This window comes from Tursiops truncatus, chromosome 6, assembly GCF_011762595.2.
Source record: "Tursiops truncatus isolate mTurTru1 chromosome 6, mTurTru1.mat.Y, whole genome shotgun sequence".
In the NCBI taxonomy this organism is placed as follows: domain Eukaryota; kingdom Metazoa; phylum Chordata; class Mammalia; order Artiodactyla; family Delphinidae; genus Tursiops; species Tursiops truncatus.
In genome coordinates this window covers 36,352,286-36,372,016 of record NC_047039.1, presented here as the reverse complement: position 1 = coordinate 36,372,016, position 19,731 = coordinate 36,352,286, and the positions used below count along the sequence as shown (strand labels likewise).

Here is a 19,731-nt window from a genome sequence, read left to right as displayed (position 1 = left end):
CAAGAAAAAGAAATAAAAGAGATCCAGATTGGAAAGGAAGAAGTAAAACTATCACTGTTTGCAGATGACATGATACTATACATAGAAAATCCTAGAGACTCCACCAAAAAACTACTAGAGGTCACTAATGAATTCAGTAAAGTTGCAGGATAAAAAATTAATATACAGAAATCTTTTTCATTTCTATACACTGAAAACAAGATATCATAAAGAGAAATTAAGGAAACAATCCCATTTAACATCATGTCAAAAAAAAACACCTGGGAATAAATTTAAGAAGGTAAAAGACCTGTATTCGGAAAACTAGAAGACACTGATGAAAGAGATTAAAGATGACACAACAGATGGAAAGATATACTGTGTTCATGGATTGGAAGAATTATGTTGTTAAAATGACCATACCACCCAAGGCAATCTACAGAACCAATGTAACCCCTATCAAAATACCCATGACAGTTTTCACAGAACTAGAACAAATAATTTTAAAATTTGTATGGAAACACAATAGACCCTGAATAGTCAAAACAATCTTGAGAAAGAATAAAGGAGGTGGAAGAATCATGCTCCCTGACTATGCTACAAAGCTACGCTAATCAAAACAGTATGGTACTGGCACAAACCCAGACACATATATCAATGGAACAGAATAGAGAGCTCAGAAATAAACCCAATCACTCATCATCAATTAATCTAAGACAAAGGAGTGCAAGAATATACAATGGAGAAGACAAAGTCTCTTCAATCAGTGGTGCTGGGAAAACTGGACAGCTACATGTAAAAGAATGAAATTAGAATAATTTCTCACACAATATACAAAAATAAGCTCAAAATGGATTAAGGAACAGAAACCATAAAACTCCTATATGAAAACATAGGCAGCATACTCTTTGACATAAATCATAGCAATATTTTTTTGGATGTATCTCCTAAGGCAAAAGAAACAAAAGCAAAAATAAACAAATGGGATTTTCTGCACAGCAAAGGAAACCATCAACAAAACAAAAAGACAACCTACTGAATGGGAGAAAATATTTTCAAATGATATGACTTATAAGGGGTTAATATCCAATATATATAAACAGCTCATTACAACTCAATATCAACAAGCTGATTAAAAAGACCTGGTAGAAGGTAGAAGACCTGAATAGACATTTTCCAAAGAAGACATACAGATGGCCAATGGGCACAGGAAAAGATGCTCAACATTGCTAGTCATCATAGAAATGCAAATCAAAACCACAATGAGCTATCACCTCAAACCTGTCAGAATGGCTATCATCAAAAAGACCACAAACAGGGACTTCCCTGGTAGCACAGTGGTTAAGAATCCACCTGCCAATGCAGGGGACATGGGTTTGGCCCCTTGTCAGGGAAGATCCCACGTGCTGCAGAGCAACAAAGCCCGTGTGTTTCAACTACTGAGCCTGTGCTCTAGAGCCCGCGAGCCAGAACTACTGAGCCCACGCACTGCAACTACTGAACCCTGCACACTCGAGGGCCCACATACTGCCACTACTAAGCCTGCGTGCTGCAACTACTGAAGCTCTCATGCCTAGAGCCCATGCTTCGCAACAAGAAGCCACCACAATGAGAAGTCTGTGCGCCACAACAAAAAGTAGCTCCCACTCTCCGCAACTAGAGGAAGCTCGCATGTAGCAATGAAGACCCAATGCAGCCAAAAATATATATACATATAAATAAATAAAAAGAAACTTAAAAAAAAAAAAGACCACAAATGACAAATGTTGGTGAGGATGTGGGGAAAACAGAACCCTGGTACACTTTTGGTAGGAAAAAAATTGCTGCAGCCACTTTGGAAAACAGTATGGAGTGTCCTCAGAAAATTAAAACTAGAACTACCATATAATCAAGCAATTCCACTCCTGGGCAAATATTGGAAGAAAACAAAAGCACTAATTTGAAAAGATACATGCACCCCAGTGTTCATAGCAGCATTATTTACCATAGCCAAGACATGGAAGCAACCTAAGTGTCCATCGACAGATGAATGGATAAAGAAGATGTGGTATACATATACAATGGAATATTACTCAGCCATAAAAAGAATGAAATAATGCCACTTGCAGCAACATGGATGGACCTGGAGGATATTATGCTTAGTGAAATAAGTGAGACAGAGAAAGACAAATACTAAATATTATCACTTATATGTAGAACCTAAAAAAAATAAAACTAGTGAATATAACAAAAAATTATATAAATATATATATATACACATATACATACACACACAATGGAATATTATTCAACCACAGAAAAAAAGGAAATTCTGCCACTTGCAACAATGTGGATGAAACTGAAGGGCATTCTGCTAAGTAATGTAAGCCAGAGAGAAAGACAAATAATGTACGGTATCACTTCTGGGTGGAACCTAAAAGAAAATAAAAGTTAATTTCATAGAAACGGGGAATAGAATGGTGATTGCCAGTGGTTGGGGGGAGAGAGAAATGGGGAGATATAGGTCAAGAAGTACAAACTTTGGTGACTGCAGTTAATAATACAAAATCATATACTTGAAAGTTGCTTGAGTAGATCTTCAGTGTTCTCACAACACACACAAAAAAAGTTAACTATGTGAGGTGATGGATGTATTAATTATCTTGATCTTGGTAATTATTCCACAAAGTATTGCACATATGTGTGTGTAAAATCATTACATTGTACTCTTTAAATATATTATATTTTGTCAATTATTCCTCAATAAAGTTAGAAAAAAATATTTCTATTATTCAGCTGATATTTATTATATACCTCCTTTGGGCCAGATCCTGACTATGGCTTCAAGAAATGAGGACTAGTGGAAGAAACAAAATCACAAATGAGTGAAAGAACCGATAAACAAAATAGCTAATAAATATAATGTATTATGTTAAAATAAGTAAGTAAAATGAGCTCTGGCTAAGAAAAGGTGAGGGAACTGCCTGAGGAGGAAAAAACCCTGAGCTACAGCAAGTAGTTGCATAGCTCACATGGGAAGACCTTCTTCCTTAAAAATACCTTCTAGATATTATATGTATCATCTCTAGTACATGATATTTTAAATGTCGTCATACAGATAGGCTAGGAATACTGCTGCTGGAAGCTGGCCAACCATTGAGTGGAAGCCAAACAGAACTTTAATCAACACTTTGTGCCAGTCAAGGAAAAGAACCTGGGGACTCCCCTGTGGTTCAGTGGTAAAGAATCCGCCTTCCAACGCAGGGGACACAGGTTCGATCCCTGGTCGGGGAACTACGTTCCGACAGGCCACGGGGCAGCTAAGCCCACGTGCCTCAACTAGAGAGCTCACATGCTGCAAAGTACAGAGCCCACGTGCTCTGGAGCCCGCACACCACAACTACAGAGCCCATGTGCCCTGGAGCCTGTGTGCCACAACTAGAGAGAGAAAAAACCCACACACCACAACTAGAGAGAAACCCAAGCACCATGACAAAGAGACCGCAAGCCGCAACTAAGACCCAAGGCACCAAAAAATAAAAATTAATTAATTAATTAATTAATTTTTTAAAAAAGGAAAAGAATCTTAACAACCCTGGGCTGGATCCAAAACTTGTGATGAGTGTGTGGATTCAAATATGACCCAGTGAAGGACTTTCTGCTTTTCAGAAGCAACCTTTAAACAGCGTTAGGAGGACTTGCTGAACATTTTTCAGTAAATGGTACTACCATTTTTGTAGGCCTTCTAAAACCAGGAAAAACAAACTTAACTTGGAAATAATGTAGGCATATTAATATCCAAAATTTCAATGCACCTCAGGAATTTAACTACAATATTTTAGTGTAAATTGAGGAAAGGCGTGAAGCTATAATCAGCAAGCCTCTCAGTATAGAGCAGTAAATGTAGCCAAAAACATTCAAAGAAAACAAAGTGAAACTAAATTGAATAAAAAGGAATTTAAAACACTGCCAAAATGCAGAATTAAGCTTTTACCATCAATTTTACTGTCAGGATTTTAGCTGTTCTGTTAATATGTCCTCAGTTGTAGATACATGAACCTCAGGGTATAAATGACCTTCTGAGCAAAGAAAAAGAACCCACTGAACCCAAAGCAATGCATGCCTGGCACCCTCTGCAATTCCTCACAGCATCTGGAAGTACTTGTGTGTGAATAATCCTTCCCTGGGCCATTGACCAAGCAACAAATTGCAAAATGTAGATGTTAAGGGATATTTAATGAGGCTCTATGATGATATATCTTTGCTTTAAGTTCCAACACTGTGTGACTTTGGCAAATCACTTAACGTTTTTTTAAGCCTATAAAATGTGTATTAACAAAATAATATTTAATCTTAAGAGTTGTGAAAATTAAATGAAATAATGCATGTTAGAAACATCTTAACATATAGTACAATATTATTTGTGATAGTACAAAATAATCACTCTTATTGCTGTTATGGTTATTTACATATTATGCTTACAAAACAATTTCTAGTCTTCTTATATGTCACAGCAACTTCGTGTTGAAATATCCAGGGAAATACAATCATTCAGACCTTGCTTTGCCCAAATCCGAACCTCAAAAAATATAATTCTCTCCTCACATGCAGTTAGTTTCCAATAGTATATGATATTCGAAGCCTACCTAATATTTCTTATTCCTGTTCTTAAGAGTATTAACCTCATTAACGTTCACAAAATGCAAGTGAAAACATAGATTTACAGCCTGTAGAAATATATTTTTTATATAGTGTAAATGTATTACATGTATATATTAAAATGTGTTCTTCAGGAATAATTTTTTACTCTGATGAATTAAGGAGAAAAAAAAAAAAACAGAAGGAAAAAAGATGTGTCAAAACCACAGATACCAGACCATCTCTGAGGGGCAATTTAACTATCTGCTCAGACCCATATTGACACTGCCTTCCCTCCAGGACAGTAGGACAGCTTGTTCTGGAAGGATGAGGACATTTGGCTACAGATTCTGTCTCGGGTGATGGCTATAGTGGTAGCGGGTAGACTATGTTGATAGCAGGGCAAGTAATAGAGAAAGCTGTTTTACTCATAAAGATGAGGACACCCTGTCTGGTTCTTCCCTGCAGCTTTCTATATAATGTGGAATGTGGCAGAATGTCTGTGATTCCAGACCACTAAAATGAGTGAGGGAATGAGGGATCCTGCAGATAGCCTCAAACTGTTGAATCAAAGTTTACAGAAGGCCTTATAAGAACCTGATGTCAAAGAAGGCGTAAGCATCTCAGTTACAATAAGAAGAGGTAATATTCCAAAGCAAACCAAATAATGAAATTTGTCTCAGTAGTGTTTTTGAGGAACGATCAAAACACAATATGTGTTTGGGAAATAATTAAAATTCCTGAACCAAGGTTCTATGTACTTCATTCTTCACTGTGTTTTTCCATCTAGATTCTCAACCCAGAGAGATGGGGAAGACCAAAAAGACAGAGAAAGTGCAACTGTTTAATTGCAGGATCCTGTGCTCACTGGAAGTTTGAAAGCCTGAGTCATTATTGGAAGTATAATCTGCATGTTCTTTACAGCAGCAGTTCCACCTTGGCCAGCTTTCTTTCTAAGTCTGCCTTGGCAAATGAATTTAACCCAAAGAAATGCATTTGCTTACTATTCTCTTGGAGAAATGCATTGTTGGTGTGCTTTGGCATTCTGGAATGGTAACTCTCATTATTTTCTCTGTTGTTATCCACCAACTTTGACATCTTCCTGTCAGTAGCATTATACAAGTAATTCATCAAAGCTTCAGTTCCAACATAAACTCCTCAAACACACCTCGCTTGTGAAGTATCCTCGCTGGCTTTCTTCTGTTATATCCCTTCGAGTTAACTTCCAGCTAACAGACCAAGATTTTTTTTTCTTTTCTGAAACCATTAATCTTCACTGAAAAGCTGTTCAAGTGTCTTCCAACAGTTTCAGCGGCAGAGCCTCCTGCTGGCACTAGGAACTCTCATAAATATTATTGGGATTGTGCATGTACATCAGGGAGAGATTTTTCACCCCAGAGAACATGAAAGGAGCACCAACAGTCTCATTCTTATTGAGTTTGAGTTGTGCAACTGAGCACAGGAGAGAATGTGGACAGGAAATTAGCAATTGAAAGGGCAAACGGGTGTTCCACATAGACTCTTCTTCTACGGAACAGTGACAACATCACACTTTGTGTATCATTCTTCCTTACCATTACATCTTATCTCCTCCAGTAAATGATAAACTCCCTGCAAGAAGCATCTTTGTATTATTCATGAAGTATTTGGCAGATGGGCATTCAGAAGATGTTTGTTGAATAAACGAATGGATGAGTGGATAAACGGGTGGGTAGAAGGGTGAAAAGCTTGTGAAATAAAGCTTATATTATTCACATGTCAAAAAAAGGAAGAACATACTCCCCAATATCAAGATGAGCAAAATATTCCAAGTCTTTTTGGAAAGAATTATCACATTATTTGTGTGTATGTTTATGCTTCAAAGCCACCCACATGATTTTTGCAGCTGACTGTTTCAAAAACTAAAAGCACCACTGCATTTTGAAAAAATCTTGATGTTAGTTGTCTGGCCATGTGTTGTAGCCTTAGGAGCATTTTCTAAAGACATACTGCCTGTAGAAATTAGTGAGGGAAGATTATGACAGAAAAAAAGAAACATTCTTATCAAATTAGGTCAAAAAGAACCTATAATATACTCCTTTAAAAATTATACTTGAATTAATGTTCAGAACATTTGTTTAAGTGCTAGAGGAGGGATAAAGCTCTTGTGATGAAGAGATTATGAGTTTAGAGCTATGGAATTAGGTTTACCACATTTAAGTGTTCTAGTGAGAATAAAATTCTAACAAAGAGAGTGCCGGAATGTTTCCTCTGTTTTATTATTTCAATTTTACTCCCAACAAACTGCCCAACTTGCTGGTCTGTGATGTTTCGCTACAAACTTACGTAGTGATAAGCAACTCTGAGTGCAGCTTAAAACCCTATGCAAAATCTAGCTTCTGCCCCAGATAGTGGAACTATGTGGCAGAGAATTTAAAATAATTTTGATTAATAGGTTAAAAGTTCTAATTTAAAAGGCAGAAGACATCTAAGATCAGAGGGGTAATTTCTTCAGAGAGAAGCTAGAAATAAATAAGACAGTAACAGAGATAAAGAATGCCTTCAACTGCTCATCAATAGACTTGACACTTGAAAGAACAAATAGACTTGAAGAAAAGTCAATAGCAATTACTCAAACTGAAATCCAACAGGAAAAAAGGAATGAAAAAAAATCTTAATAGAACATCCAAGAGCTGTTGAACAAAATGCCAGAGGACAAGAAAGAAAAAAGGGCCAGAAGAACATACCTGAAGAAATAAAGGATGAGAGTTTTCCAAATTAATGATAGTTATGAAGCAGTAAATCCAAGAAGTCCAGAGAACAGCAAGCATGACACATTTAAAAAATATATAGACCTATCATATTCAAAGTGTTAAGAACAAAGACAATGAGAAATTCTTCAAAAGAAGCGTAATATACAGAGGAATGAAGACAAGAATTGCAACAAACTTCTATCAGAAACATCCAAGCTAGAAGACAACACCATTTAAATGTTGAAAGAAAAACTGTCAACCCAGAATTATTTTTTTTAATATTGAATTCATTTATTGATTCAGCAAATATTCTTCATGGTAATAAGCCTCCCTCTTTTGATATGGATTCACTTTATTTTTTTTAATTGAATAAAAGAGTCTTTAAATTCTATAGTGCTTTACAATTTTCAAAAGTTTCACACACATGAGTTCATATAATCCCATAATAACCATTTTTTATCTCCTTCCCCTATATTGCCCCTCCCCCTTCCCACTCCTCACTGGTAACCACTAGTTTGTTCTCTCTGTCTTTTGAGTTTGCTTCTTTTTGTTATATTCACTAGTTTGTTGTATTTTTTAGATTCCACATATAAGTGATATACAGTATATGTCTGTCTGACTTATTTCACTTAGCATAATGCCCTCCAAGTCCATCCATGTTACTGCAAATGGCAAAACTTCATTCTTTTTTATGGCTGAGTAGTACTCCATTGAGAATATACATTCCACATTTTCTTTATCCATTCATATATTGATGAACACTTAGGTTGTTTCCATACATTGACAATTGTAAATAGCTCTGCTATGAACATTGGAGTGAACATATCATTTCAAATTAGTGTTTTTGTTTTTTCAGATATATACCCAGGAGTGCAACTGCTCTCAACCCAGAATTCTTTATCCAGCAAAAATATCTTTTAAAAATGAAGGACAAACAGGGACTTCCCTGGTAGCACAGTGGTTAAGAATCCACCTGCCAATGCAGGGGACACAGGTTTGAGCCCTGGTCCTGGAAGATCCCACACACCGCGGAGTAACTAAGCCTGTGTGCCACAACTACTGAGCCTGCACTCTGGAGCCCACAAGCCACAACTACTGAGGCCCACATGCTCTAGGGCTCATGTGCCACAACTACTGAGCCCGTGTGCTGCAACTACTGAAGCCCACATGCCTTAAGCCCATGCTCTACAACAAGAGAAGCAATGAGAAGCCAGCGCACCGCAGCAAAGAGTAGCCCCCGCTCACCACAACTAGAGAAAGCCCACGTGCCGCAACAAAGACCCAATGCAGCCAAAAATTAAATTAAATTTTTTAAAAAATGAAGGAAAACTAAATACCTTCAGACAAAAACTAAGGAAATTTATTACCAATATACCTACTCTACAAAAAATGTTAAATTTCTTCAGGCAGAAATAATATATCAGACTGAAAATTGGATGTACCAGAAAGAAACAAGAATAAATTAAATGGAATAAATGAAGATAAAATTAACATTTTCTTATTTTCAATTATTCTAAAACAAAAGTAATAGTAATGCATTCTATATTTATAGCATATGAAAAAGTATGACAGTAGCACAAAGGATGGGAAGGAGAAATTAAGAATATACAGTTGGGGGGCGGAAGCTGCGACCGTCGCGGCGGCCACGTCCCGCCTCAGCGCCCAGAGGACATGCGGGAGAGAGAATGAGCCAGAGGGACACGCTGGTGCATCTGTTTGCCGGAGGATGTGGCAGTACGGTGGGAGCTATTCTGACATGTCCACTGGAAGTTGTAAAAACACGGCTGCAGTCATCTTCTGTGACACTTTATATCTCTGAAGTTCAGCTGAACATCATGGCTGGAGACAGTGTCAATCGAGTAGTGTCTCCTGGACCTCTCCATTGTCTAAAGGTGATCTTGGAAAAAGAAGGGCCTCGTCCCCTGTTTAGAGGATTAGGCCCCAATTTAGTGGGGGCAGCCCCTTCCAGAGCAATATAATTTGCTGCTTATTCAAACTGCAAGGAAAAGTTGAATGGTTTATTTGATCCTGATTCTACCCAGGTACACATGATTTCAGCCGCAATGGCAGTAATTGTTGACTGACTCATTGAAGTTTTAAAGCTGGAAGGTAAAGCCTTAAAGATCAAGGTGGTGAAATACTCTTTACCAATGAAGAGAGATCTTGGGCAAGTTAGAGCACAAGAAACTGAATACAAAATAATCCAAAATATTTCATAAAAATGGATGTGCAACATTACTGATCATAGTGCAAAAGGTGAAAGGTTTTACTGCAATCACAGCGACCAACCCCATTTAGCTTATAAAGACTCAGTTACAGCTTGATGCAAGGAACCGTGGGGAAAAGAGAATGGGCGCTTTTGAGTGTGTCCATAAAGTGTATCAGACAGATGGACTTAGAGGATTTTATAGGGGCATGTCTGCTTCATATGCTGGCATATCAGAGACTGTTATCCATTTTGTTATTTATGAAAGTATTAAGCAAAAACTACTGGAATATAAGATTGCTTCTACAATGAAAAATGAAGAAGAGTCTGTAAAAGAAGCATCAGATTTTGTGGGAATGATGTTAGCTGCTGCCACCTCAAAAACGTGTGCCACAACTATAGCATATCCACATGAAGTTGTAAGAACAAGACTGCGTGAGGAGGGAACAAAATATAGACCCTTTTTTCAGACACTGTCTTTGCTTGTTCAAGAAGAAGGCTATGGGTCTCTTTACCGTGGTCTGACAACTCATCTGGTGAGACAGATTCCAAACACAGCCATTATGATGGACACCTATGAATTAGTGGTCTACCTGCTCAATGGATAGCACCACCAGGCTACTGTACTATAAAGAGGGAAGACCAAAAGATACAGTGGACCATGGAGTACCGAAGCCAGCTTGGTGGACAGAAGGAAAATAGTGTGGGAACATGGAACTATACCTAAGTGGAAGTTTGGTTGTAGGAATTAAAGTAATCATAACCACATTACTTAGTCTTTTTAGTAATGTGAAAAAAAACCTTGGCTGCCTCCAAGAAAAAGCCTTTAGAAGCGCTCGTTCTTCAAAATTGCCATTTTCTCTACCATGTCCACAGGACACAGTTGGCATTTTGTTGATTTATGGCAATCAGGGTATAGTGTTTATTCCATGAGCACTTTTCCAGTCTTCTAGACAGAGCCATCTGTAACTGTATAACTATCCAAAGATAGTACTGACAGTCATAAATTTTCTAACTCTGGCATAATTCCTATAAAATTGAAAAATAACAATGATAATAGTATTTTCACATTTCCTTGAGAGGATCTGGCACTATATTTTAAAGTTAATCATTTGGCATTAGTAGTCACTGTTTTTGACGATAAATGAAGTAGTGTCTAAACATGTGTTTATTTTTAGCTTTAAAATATTTTGGTTTCCACTGCTCACAGGTGCTTTATGTTTAGCATAATGTGAACACTTAAATTGTTTGTTAATGTATCAACTCAAATGGTAATAGTTTGGGACACGACCAGTAAAATGTTGATTCTTGGCCATTTCAGTGACTTGAGCATGTCCTCTTATCTTTTCTAACCTAGTGATACATGAATGAATGCAGTGTCTTTTCAGTGACTTATTAATTATGAACTTGAATTATCCCCTGTGATACCTAAGTATCATTTTCTTAAAGTGGAAAAAATTTACTGCTTCTGAATCTTTCTCTATTTGGTTTCACATTAAGAATTTGAACCTTAGAATTATTTCCAGAAGCTCTGCATACATTGCATTTATTTAGTAGAGAAAATGGTAATTTTCAGCTTTGTCCTTACAAGGTGTTTTCTTTTTTTAAGGTGACGTTATAAATATCTGGGGCAGCATAAACATTATAGAAGAAGGGCCCTCTGCAATCTGATTGGGCAGGTAGTGATCCTAATTAACTTACAGTTTTATAAATGAACAAACTGCTTTGGATAAGGAATTTATTCCATCCGAATTTCTTGAATGGTAAATCATAGAAAGATTCAAGTTAATTCAGATTAAGCGTGTTAACAGGATATAGCTTTTACATTTTGCTGTTGAGTTCAACTGCACCTTTTAATACTTTAAATGTATGGCCCTTATGAAGATATTTGCTGTAATTCAATCAAAAGACTTTCATTTATGGATGTTGCTATACTGGTGTATGAAACTTATACAATTAAACTCCAGTGTGGTAGTCATTTCAGTATACATGAAAAAAAAAAAAAGAATATACAGTTGAGGGGCTTCCCTGGTGGCGCAGTGGTTGATAGTCCACCTGCCGATGCAGGGGACATGGGTTCGTGTCCCGGTCTGGGAATATCCCACATGCCACGGAGCAGCTGGGCCCGTGAGCCATGGCCGCTAAGCCTGCACGTGTGGAGCTCACACGGGGAGAAGCCACAACAGTGAGAGGCCCGCGCACCGCAAAACAAACAAAAAAATAAAATAAAAAAAGAATATACAGTTGAAGGTCTGTACAGTACATATGAAGTAGTATAATATCATTTGAAAATTTATTACTTAAATATGCATATGATAAGCCCTAGATTAACAACTAAAACAAATTTTTAAAGAGGTATAAATAAGTTAATAGAGGAGATAAAATAGACACTGAAAATGCTCTAGGCAGAAAAGGGGGAGGGGAGCAAAGAACAGAGAGAAGAAATGGAAAATAGCTAGAAAAAAAAGTAAGTTTTAATCCAATCATACAAATAATCACATTAAATGTGAATTTAATTTTCAAATTGGATTTTGAAAAGCAAGATTCAAATATGTGCTATCAACAACAAATCTACTTCAAGTTCAAAGACATATATAGATAAAAAGGAAAAGGATGAAGAAAGATATACCATGCAAACATTATACAGATGAAAGCTGGAGTAAGTATATTAATATTAGATGAAGTTAGCTTCAGAAAGAAAAGTAATACTGGGGATAAAAAGGGACACTACATAATGATAAGAAAGTCAATCCTCCATTAAAGTATGCATCTAACAACAGAGCTTCAAATATATGAGCCAAAAACTGATGGAACTGAAAGAAATTAACAAATCCACAATTACAGTTGAAAACTTTAATACTCCCCTCAGTAACTGATAAAACAAGTAAACATAAAATCATTAAGTATTATAGAACTAAACAACACTATCAACTAACTAAACCTGAATAATGTATAGAACACCCCACCTAACAGCAAAATTTATTTTCAAGTGTACATGGAACAATCACCAAGATAGATTATACTCTGAGCCATGAAATGAACTTCAACACATTTAGAATAAAAATCATATTATAACATAAATTTGATATAGATAAACTTTAATATAAAGCCTTATTATTACCAAATGACAGTGGAAATTTAGGCTCCCTACTCAGTCTTTGCTGACTGGGGTAGCAGAGCACCTGTGTTTTTCCATGATGTTTGGTTGGAATAGGTGGTTATTGTCAAAGTTTTCTGTCTTGCTAAATTGCTTTTTTCCCACCTAGAGAGAACAGGCTTTTCTGTGGGCTTTTAATCTGTGGTCATTGATCTTTCCTGGGTGCAGGCTTCTCCAACACCCAAACTGGAATGTATGAGAGGCAAAAAGGAATCTCATGGAACTCATCACTGTCTCGTTCCTTGAATCCAAGATCCCTAAATAGTGTGCCTTTTCCACTCCACCTTTCAGAGTCTTTTTCTTATTTTTTAAGATAATATTATAAAATATTATGTTATACCACATTATATTATATCATATCATATTATGTTATGTTATATGAATGGAGATTAAAGAGACAAAAATGGAGGTAAATTTTCTATACTTCACTTGAACTACAAAAATGTTGACACCAGTAGACTGTGATAATTTATGTCTGCATAACTGCAATCACTAAAAGAATCTATACAAAAAGATGCACTCAAAAACACTATACCTGAATCAAAATGGAATCAAAGTCAAAAATTCTAAAATTTGTTCAAGTAACTCACAAAAAAGCAGGGAAAAGAAAATAGAGAAATGAAAACCAGAAAATAAATTATTAAATGACAATTTTAAGCACAAACATATCAAAAATTACATTAAATGTAAATAGTCTAAATATATAATTAAAAGACAAAGATTGACAGAATAGATAGAAACAAAAATGACTAAACTCCTGTGCTGTCTTAAAAAAACTCACTTTAATTATAACTCATTGAACATAAAATGATGGAAAAAGATATATCAAGCATTAATCAAAAGAAAGCAATAGTGCTTATATTAATATCAGAACAAAGTAGGCTTTAAACAAAGAAAATTACCAGGGACAAAAAGGAACATTACATAATGGTAAAAGGGTCAATCCAGCAAAGAGATACAGCAATTCTAAACATGTATGCACCAAAAAACAGAGCTGCAAAATAAGTGAAACAAGAACTGATAGAACTAAAAGGAGAAACAGACAAATCCACAATTACAAGTGGAGACTTTTAGCACTCTTCCCTCAACAATTGATAGAACTACTAAACCAATCGATAAGGACACTGAGGGATGTAACAGCCTTATCAACTAACAGGATCTAATTGACATTTATAAAACACTCCACACATCTACAGCAGAATACATATTTTTTCAAGTAAACAAAGATACAGGACTTCACTGGTGGTCCAGTGGTTAAGACTCCTCACTCCCAATGCAGGGGACCCAGTTTCAATCTCTGGTCAGGGAACTAGATACCACATGCCATAACAAAGAGCCCACATGCCTCAACAAAGGTACTGTGTGCCGCAACTAAGACCCAGTGCACCCAAATAAATATTTAAAAATAATAAAATAAAATAAAGTGTTAAGAAAAAACAAAGATACAGACATGCACTGAAGCATTTACTACATCAACTACACTTCCTTTAATTGATATTCTTTCAAACAGAAAAATTAATAAATACTTGTTAATTATAACCAGTAAAATAATACGATACAGTGATAAAGATAAATTTAATCATGTCAGACCCACTCCTCTACAATTCCTACCCACATAGTTATTGTGGGTATGAGAGATTTGCAATCCACAGATTTACTGGCTGCCTCTGATATTTACAAATTCTCTATCCCCGTTATTCATCTGTATAATGGGGATAAGAATTACCGTTACGTTACAGACAGTGTTTTTATCTCTCTCAGGGCCTGCACAGTCTGTCAATCTGCTTCTCTCTAAGTTTGTTCTTTTCTTCTCTCTGCAGATAGAAAAAATGAAATGGGGAGAAACTTTTCCACACATGTGGCAAAGTTTTAATGTTCTTACTACATAAATTTCAATTAAAAGTGAATAGCGCAAAGAAAAACTTGACAAAGAACATTAACATGCAATTCAAAATAAAAGGACATTTGACGGGCCAAAAAAGAAGTGAAAACCTCGATTTTATTCAAATAACTAAAATAAAAACACAAATGGACAAAAAATATTCACCTAGTGGCCAAAGAAATGAAAATTAAAACTATGATACATCATTTTTACTTATAAATTGGCAAAAATAAAATGAAGCCAGTATTACTGAGAATGCAGCATAATTTACCTTTGCTTATACTGCTGATAGTGCAAATTGATACAAACTTACTACAAGGAACTTGGCAACATCTATTTCATAATTTTTAAGTAGTAATTTCCCTTCTTAATACTTATGTATTATTTGCACTTGTTTAATGAGTTATTATGCTGCAGAAAACATCAGAGATTCACATAAAGACTTATATAGAAGATATTTCTCATGTTTTAGCTATAGTCTAGTGAAAAACTAGAAACCTAAATTTACAACAAGGAGAGTGATGTTGAAATGAATTGTGATACGTGCATGTGAGATAACACCAGCCGTTAAAATCATGTTTCCTAAAATTATTTAATGATGAGAAAATGAATACAATATAATGTTAAGAAAAAAGCAGGATACACATCATATATACAGTATACATGTTAAAAAATTCATACATAAGAAAAGGCTGAAAAAAATCAAAATTGTAAAGAGTGAGTTATTTCTGGGAGGTGAAATTATATGTGATTTGTCTTTTCTTCTTTATGTTTTTATCTCTTATAATTTTCTTGCTTTAAAAATACTAATCTGTTCATCTCAGTATTTTCCACTAGACTAGGCTCCTTGTAGAAGGTCTACATTGTCTTCACAGGGGTGCTCTGCCTAGAAACCAGCACAGTACTGATACAAATAGGAATTTCCAAATGTCAAATCAACAAAGCAATGCTTTTGTAAGCAAAAAAATTGCAGTTGATTTTACTCTTAAATTAGCTGTAATTTATTCAAGAAATAATTATTTTTATGTAAGTGGCATTGAACTTAATGGAGCATTTCTCAGTTATTTCTGGAATTTCATGTAAGCCAAAAATCATAAAGAAGACACTATTAACATTACCTTATAATAAATTAAAGGAGGTTATGTCTTTAAAATATTCTTGTTTTATATATTATCTCTCATTCCAAAAGAGACTTTAGGTGGCCTAAATAAGAACATATAATAATAGTAGTTTATATTTACCAGGTGCTTACTAAATGTCAAGTTTTCTTCTAAGTGCTTTAACTCTAGTAAGTTATTTAATCTTCATAACAACCCTACTATTATCCAAATTTCATAAATGAAGAAACTGGGGTTCCATGTTTAGGAAAATATACAAGATTGCACCCCTGAGAATTAGGTGAGTTAGGATTAAACTCAGACCCTCTGGCTCCAAAGCCTACACCTTTGGGGCTACAGAACTCCTTCTGTAAAGTAGAGATTTGAAACAGAATCAGCTATATGCTGATTTTCAAGTCCTGGTGTGTTCTTCATGTTTAATATCCAGCCATTAAATAGCATGGCTGAAGCATGAAGCACACTGCCCAGATGCTGTGGTGGACAGTGCTCCTATTTTTAGCCCAACTTTCTTTCAGTCCTTGACCTCTCTCCTTGTGGTAGCCTTTCCTTCCCAAAACAACACGTATATCTTCACGTCTGTCTGCCCTCGACTTCATCAGCACTTACAAACATGAAAGAACCTTTTCAACTTGTTCATTCTCAAGTATACAGTGACTGATGGGACATTGTTACCCCTTCCAAGGAATTTGGATTTTTAACAAGAAACAGATTCTTAAAAAGAAGACCAAATCTCTAATGGTGAGGGTTCCAAGGATTGGCAAGGCTGTGAATGAAATAGTTGGATATAGAGAGTTGCTGGTGCCACTAAATTTATATCCACAAAAGAGGCAATCTGGGCCTCTGAAAACAGTATGAGCTTTGGAGTCTACCATTTTCTAGCTGTGTGAACATAGGAAATGTAGTTAATTGGGCCTCTTTTTTAATTTTTAAAGGAGAACATGGTACCTACTCTCCAGGGATGTAAAAAGGTTTAGTGACAATGTTTATAAATTAGCACCCACAGTCTCCGGTGTGGGGCTAATGCTCTATAAATTATTGGTATTGTGTTTAGCATTCATTTTGGTATAAGTATAAACATTAGGGACATTAACATTAACATTAATTGACATTAACAAAAAAGTACTGAATCTAGCATCAGAAAACCTGGCTTTTGAGCATTAGCTCAACCTTGACTCTGTTGAGAGAGGCAATCCCATGGGCTGTGAATACCCTTGCACACTCTTTCTGGGTGTGCCAAGAATGTAAGGCCCTGGGGACTTTATCTGGGCTATTTCTCCAAATTGTTTTTGCAGCAAGCAACTTTGAAGGATAAGGTAATGTCTCCACCCAAACAAAGAGCAGGTTTGCTTAGCACTCACTATAAAAACAGTAAATTCCTTTCCTATGACACAACCCCCTGCATGTGCATCCATCTAGGTCCGTCTATGTCATCCCGTGGGGTCTGGAGGACATGGAGAAATGGAGCTGACATCATGCTCATGCTGTTTGCTGTGCTGCCTTTGTCTCTGACCTAGGAGTTTTATGTCTGCTACCAGCATCCAGAGAACATAACAGGCTAGCTCATCAGCTTACATGTAGGGTAAAACCTCAGAGCCTTCACAGGTCATGATAGACCCCTAATTTACCATAGATGAACAGTAACACCTGCCCTCTCTCCCTCCTAGAACTACTGGAATAGATAAATAAAATACATATTCATGCAGATTGTCAATTTTTAAATAAGATGAGAGACTTAACACAAATAACTGCAGACCCTAAGGTGAGCCTTGTGTCATAACATTGAGAGACTCTCAAATAAAGTAACATTTTACTGTTAGCTACAGGTCAGCTAGTATCTATATTTTTTAGACTTTACCTTAAAAGCACTCTATGTGGTTTTGGCATCGAGCGATACCAGATTCAGAGAATAACGGCATGTGAGTGATACAATCCTATACGTGCATGCCAATGAACCTTCTGGTAACTCAAACTGAAACAAAGACAAAAGTTTCCAAAACATCGACTTTCCTCTGCTGAGAATTACATCATCCTTTTTTACTGTAGTCTTGATGTAGTAGCTTACATATTCATTTTTCACTTACTTAAATGAACTTTATCCCGTGGGGAGCCCACACTGCTTTCCAAAAGTATTTGGTCTTTTTCTTCTGGACTAAAGATGGTGAAGATTCACATGGAAAGCTAGATTTACCCTGCTCCCTCTACCTTACATGCATCAAGACCAAAGAAAAAAACATCTGCTCTGAGATTTACTGCCAACTACAAAGAACTAATAGAAAACCAGGGCCTTTGAGTGGTGAGAATGCTAGTTACAGTTTGAATCTACAAGTGGTTACTGAATATGCAATGCCTATTCATACGCTGAAATCTTCAAATGGCCAGATGGGCCCTGCTCACATTCAGAGAACCACTGAGAGTCATCCAAAATCACCATAACTAGTACCCTTGACATTTACCAAACCACAAACCAAACCTTGCCCACATGAAAAGTGATTAAGTGAAGAGTCACTAACACAGCTTTAATATTTCATTAGAAGCCTCTAATTAAAGGGCAGCCTTTTGTTTCAACACTAAACCAAAGTGATAAGAAATCCATATGCATGTGAGCATGATGAATGTTTTATTAATAACAAATGGACCCACATTGAGATCCAAATGTCTGGTGAAATAATTGGAGGCCAAAAGGAAGTAACTTGCCTGAATCAGTTTACAAGTGTTTTTTGTTCTTGTTGTTTTGTTTTGACTGATGAAAGAAGGAAGTTTTGCGTGGCATCTGAAAAAAAAAAAATCTGAGCAATGGACAAGAGAATATAGTGCACACACCTCCCATGTGCCTCTGGACTCATAACCACAAAGGAGGAGGCTGCCTGTGAGGCTCTGGGGGCTATCAGAGCATAGACTGCAGCACTGATTCCAAGCGACAGAATGAAACCTCAGAACATACAAGCCTCCCTGGCAATCAGAAATTGTGTTTGATAGCTTTTGCTGCTCTTTACACTAACACTTTAACCATGTGTCTACTCTATTTGCTCTGGTTCAATGATCCTAGACAATAGAATTTAATGTGAAAAACAGGTAAACAGCTCAGTATTACCAACTGAACACTACAATAGTTTCTTCAGGGTTTGAGAGGATTCTCTGCAGCCTGCATTTTCTCATAATAGCAGCCAATCAAGAGAGTAGAGAAAATGAAGGAAGAAAGGAGAGAGACACACAGAGAGAGACAGAGAGAGAGAGCAGTAGCTAAGAAATTAAATTCTTAGAAGTATTGTTTTCCAGTTAGTCTTCAGAAAAAGAGCCTTATTTTTCATTTATTCTGTTTACTTTAATTTTTACAATATTGATAATTTCCTACATAATTTTCTTTTTATATAACTAACCTCTTTGTAGCTATAACAGTGCACTTGCTGCTTCTAGTGTGGCGTACTCCTCCTTAGATAAATGCAGTCACTTTCTTCTCTAGGTCTCTTCAGGACTCTGGGGCTGACCTGGGACCTCTCTGCTGCCCAGGAGACATTCAGATACTCAGGAGGTAAACTGCTCAAAAGTGAGGAAGGCAAGGTCATGCCACGCAGCCTCCTAGGCCCTAGGAGAATGTGGACACTCTACGGCAACCTGCAGTCTCATCAGGAGGCTCAATCCTTCTAAAGCAGGAGCCAGGAACTCCTGGAGACTATTCTTCCATTCCATAGGAGGTACGTTTGGAATAAAGAGATAAAAGACTTTTAACAACAAACTGCAGAGAAGAAGGAGACAACTGGCTACCGTTAAGACAGGTACTGCTTTGTTCTCAATTGGAGCTATACATGCCTGTATAATGCATGTACAGTGCACTTATGTCCATTTATAAGACTTGTAGTATGGCGGCCTTAGTGAGTGATCAGTTTCTGGTCATGGACTTGATGTTTTGTTTGTTCGTTTCTGTGAGGTTTTTTTAGTTTGAAAAAAGTTTTTTTAATTTTAATTATTTTTAATTTTAATTAATTTTTTAATTTTAATTTTTATTTTATATTGGAGTACAGTTGATTTACAATGTTGTGTTA

General features: G+C 36.3%; 1 long non-coding RNA gene and 1 pseudogene across 1 annotated transcript in view; one reads left to right on the top strand and one right to left on the bottom strand.

Annotated features, from left to right (window-relative positions):
- LOC141278867 (uncharacterized) overlaps positions 1-19,731 on the bottom strand; it is an 89,004-nt gene that overhangs the window by 12,591 nt on the left and 56,682 nt on the right. The window lies entirely within an intron of this gene.
- LOC117312774 (solute carrier family 25 member 36-like) lies at positions 8,976-10,481 on the top strand (annotated as a pseudogene).